Raw genomic sequence first — 5,000 nt, forward strand, 5'->3', positions numbered from 1 at the left:
TCGGTTGTCAAGCGATGTTGGGGGGAACAAACACAGACACACATACATATATATATATATATACATATATACGATGGGCTTCTTTCAGTTTCCGTCTACCAAATCCACTCACAAGGCTTTGGTCGGCCCGAGGCTATAGTAGAAGACACTTGCCCAAGATGCCACGCAGTGGGACAGAAACCAGGACCATGTGGCTGGTAAGCAAGCTACTTACCACACAGCCACTCCTATAGACAGATAGATACATAAATAGATAGATAGATAGATAGAAACAGACAGATGGATAGATAGATAGATAGATAGAATGTTGCTGAGGCAGTAAGATGTGATGTGGACAGCTGCAACAGAGACTACAAGACTGTGGTCGGCAGGAAAGGACACACACATCTACATGCCAGAGTTTAGTGACTAAATGACATGTGATAACCATTCCTGAACCGAAATAGTCTCCCAACCTCCGTATCATGTGGACCACTCCGAATGAAAATTAGAACTTCCTTCAATAAAAATTAAGAAACAAATGTTATTTCAATATTCTTTTAATTTAGTTGTTTACACTGTTTTATGCTTGTTTATACTTTTATACATTGAAAGTTTGTACAGTAATAATAAAATTGAATTGAATTTATCATTTAATTATTAAATATTATCATTTTGTTTCCATTTTAAATTTTTTATATATATATATGTATGACTGTATGACGCATGCGTACGAACAACCAGCAGACTGTATGACGCACGCATGCGTACGAACAACCATGCTACATGGCAGTGAAACATGGGCTGTAACTGCTGAGGACATACGTAAGCTCGCAAGGAATGAAGCCAGTATGCTCCGTTGGATGTGTAATGTCAATGTGAATACCCGTCAGAGTGTAAGTATCTTGAGAGAAAAGCTGAACATTAGAAGCATCAGTTGTGGCGTGCAAGAGAGACGATTGCGCTGGTATGGACATGTGGTGAGAATGGAGGAGGATAGCTGCGTGAAAAAGTGCCACACCCTAACAGTTGAGGGAACCCGTGGAAGAGGTAGGCCCAGGAAGACCTGGGCTGAGGTGGTGAGGCAAGACCTTCGTACATTGGGCCTCACCGAGGCGATGACTACGGACCGAGACCTTTGGAAATGGGCTGTGCGTGAGAAGACCCGGCAAGCCAAGTAAGATCGTTGCCAGTGCCCCTGGACTGGTTCTTGTGCGGGTGGCACATGAGATGCACCATTTTGAGCGTGGCCGTTGCCAGTACCGCCTGACTGGCTCCTGTAGGATCTTCGCGCGAGATCGTTGCCAGTGCCCCTGGACTGGCTTGTGCGGGTGGCACATAAAAGACACCATTTCGAGCGTGGCCGTTTTCGTGCGGGTGACACGTAAAAGCACCCACTACACTCTCTGAGTGGTTGGCGTTAGGAAGGGCATCCAGCTGTAGAAACTCTGCCAAATCAGACTGGAGCCTGGTGTTGCCATCCGGTTTCACCAGTCCTCAGTCAAATCGTCCAACCCATGCTAGCATGGAAAGCGGACGTTAAACGATGATGATGATGATGATGATGATGATATTATATATATATATTGATATTAATATATATATATATATATGACTGGCTTTTTTGTGTTTCTGTCTAAGAAATTCATTCATAAGGATTTGATTGGTCCATGGCTATAATAGAAAACACTTGCCTAAGGAGCATAAACACATCAACACCAGCTGTCAAATGGTGATGAGGGCACAAACACACACACACACACACACACACACACACATTCATAAATACATACACACAGACATATATATATATATATATATTTGAATATACATAGACAAAAACACACATATATATATAGGCATATGCATATGTGTGTGTATGTGTATATATAAGTTTTTCTCATTTGAGAAAAAACAAATCAAATCTCTCTTCTGCTGGATTTTTCAGTTTGTTTTCAGAGCCTTTTAGATCTGATGCAGTGATTTTCTTTTGCTTTTTGGGGACAAATTGACTTTTCCTCATCACATAAGACTTATATCTGATGTCTTCATGGAGAACATTTCTGACTGTTCCTTCCGACACATGGAGATCTTTTGCAATTGACCTCAGGGACTTTTTGGAATTGTAATTCATGGTCTGTTGACCTGTCGACCTGTCATCAAATGATTCTGTTGAAATACAGAAATGACAAATTGACGGAGTTTTCTCCCTTACACTACAAACTGTTGTTTCCTGTTGTATGCATTAACCCTTGGAACTTCAGAAGGGTCTGCACATCACCATCTGTCATTTCTTCTGTTAACTTTCTGATCTTGGTCAAAGTTTTTCTCATTTGAGAAAAACCAAATCAAATCTTCTTCTGCTGGATTTTTCAGTTTGTTTTCAGAGCCTTTTAGATCTCATGTAGTGATTTTCTTTTGCTTTTTGGGGACAAATTGACTTTTCTTCATCACATAAGACTTATGTCTGATGTCTTCGTGGAGAACATTTCAGACTGTTCCTTCCGACAAATGGAGATCTTTTGCAATTGACCTCATGGACTTTCTGGGATTGTAATCCATGGTCTGTTGAACTTGCTGGATAAATTCAGGTTTTTCTGGTGATTTCAGAGCATTTAGAATGCTTTTTATGCTTTGATACTGGTGATACGTTTCCATCTTCTGTCTCTAGCTCTTTACAAACTTTGTAGACAAAAGATCTGGAAACTTTTGAAACTCAAGATATTTCTAAATCTCTATGCTCAGCCTTTATAACCCCAATAACAGCATGCCTCTTCATTTCTTGAGTAAGCTGAGGGTCTGCCATTATTATTTTCAGAAACAAAGATTATACAGAGTTAGCAAAAACTGCAGCAATGACCCAAAAATATATGTCCTCAAATACCTTACTCACCCTGTACATATGTATGTATGCGTATACATGTATACATACAGTGATAATGAGTGATACCATTAAGAGGATGTATAAAGTTAAGGGTGTGAAGAATGCACATTCCAAAGGGGTCAGTGGAATAGGGGGCTGACATGCCTTGGATTACACTGCCTGCACACCCATCACCACAACCATCACCACCACCACCACCACCACCACCACCACCACCTACTCCTTTTCTACATACTGAGCAGGGCCATCAACCTGAAGGGGTTTGTGTTTTATCTACCTTCCTACTTATTAGGATTTTGGTTTTAGCTAGGTTGACTCTAAGGCCCTTCAATTCTAGACCTTGCTTCCACACCTGAAACTTCTCTAGTTCTGATAGTGACTCCGCAATTAGGGCAAGGTCATCAGCATAGAGGAGCTCCCAGGGGCAACCTGTCTTGAACTGCAGTGATTCCTGATGGGCCGGGGGCTTTCCCGGTCTTCATACTCTTAATTGCTTTATCTACCCTGGTACTATCAACTCGGATAGCTAGTCCCTCTATTGGGTCGACATACGGCAGGCTCTCTTCCTCCCATTCATTCTCTTTATTAAGCAATCTATCGTAGTGGCATCTCCAGACCTCTTTCTTTGCAGCCTCATTTAGTGCAAGCGTACCATCATCCATGCGAACACATTTCTCTCCTACGACATCACTATTCTCTCTCCTACACTGTCTTGCAACACGAAATACCTCGAGTCTTTGGTCCTCACGGCGCGGAACATTGGCAAATTATTTCTTATCTGCTTCCCCTCTGGCTAAATAAACCTGTCGCCTAGCCTCCCTTCTGGCACATTGGTACAATTCCCTGCTACCACCGTTCTTCCAAGCCTGTTTCTTTTGTCTAATAGCCCTGTCTACCTCCTTGTTCCACCACCACGTTACTCTGGGTCGTGAGGGGACCTTACACCACCCACAGATCTGGTCGGTGGCTTTCAACAGGTTGTCCCGCAGAAATCTCCAATTGTCTTCCACGTTGTATGATGCTATATCCCCTTCTATTTCGTCAAATGCTTTAAGTAACTTGTCTCTAAGTCTCTGTCCATTTGCAGGGTCTTTAAGCTTCCACACTCTTCTCCTCCAAGCCGGTCTAATTCTGGGCACCCATTTTGCCTTGATCCCAAAGTCGCTAACTACTAATCTGTGTTGGGGTGTACATTCTTCGCCAGGGAGGGTTTTGGCATTTATAAGCCTCCCTCTTTCTCTTTCTGGCGAGGATGTAGTCGATTTGGCTAGAGTGTCTGCCGGATTGGTAGGTGACTAGGTGACTGTCAGGTTTCCTGAAGTTGGTATTGCAGACCATAAGATCGGTTGCATCACAGACCTCCAGCAGTCTGGTTCCCTCCTTGTTGCGGGAACCGAAGCCATAGCCTCCATGTATGCCATGGAAGCCTCCAGTACGACATCCGACATGACCATTGAAGTCTCCAGCCACAAAGAGAAGGTCCCTGTCACTCGTCGACGAGGTAGTTTGCAAGAGGGTGTCATAGAATTGGTCTTTCAGACCATCTGGTAGCCCCGGTTGAGGTGCATAGGCTGAGATGACAGTAGCTAATCTATGATGAAGCACTAGTCTAATCTTAAGTACTCTGTCACTTACTCTAACGACCTCGATTACCTTATCCACCCATTTCTCTGCTAGAAGTATTCCTACGCCCCCGACCCCGTCAGTGTTCCCTGCCCAATCCACACATCCAGATTTTAATCTGCCAAAGAACAAGGCATGTCTTGTTAAGCAATTATTTCCTCTCTTAAACTAAACTCTTTTGCGTTACCCTCTTCCGACCCCACACAATTATGAGACACCTCTTGCCTCTCCCCACCCACTTGCCTTTGTCTACGTTTATCTAGGACTACATTATCTAATGTACAGTATAGTAGTTAGCATTACTGGCTACAGTTGTTGTTGTTGTTTAGCCCTAATCTAGTCCTGATCCAGACTGACCTCATGATCAAAGACGTTCCATCTGGCTTGTATATGTCTATCTAGGACTACATTATCTAATGTACATTTTCTGAAACAAAGATTAAACAGAGCTAAGGTTGACATTAGAATACTCAGAGTTTCAAATGTTAACTGTTTGTTCTAAATTCTAACAAAT

This window comes from Octopus bimaculoides, chromosome 29 (assembly GCF_046866305.1).
Source record: "Octopus bimaculoides isolate indiv1 chromosome 29, ASM4686630v1, whole genome shotgun sequence".
Taxonomy (NCBI): domain Eukaryota; kingdom Metazoa; phylum Mollusca; class Cephalopoda; order Octopoda; family Octopodidae; genus Octopus; species Octopus bimaculoides.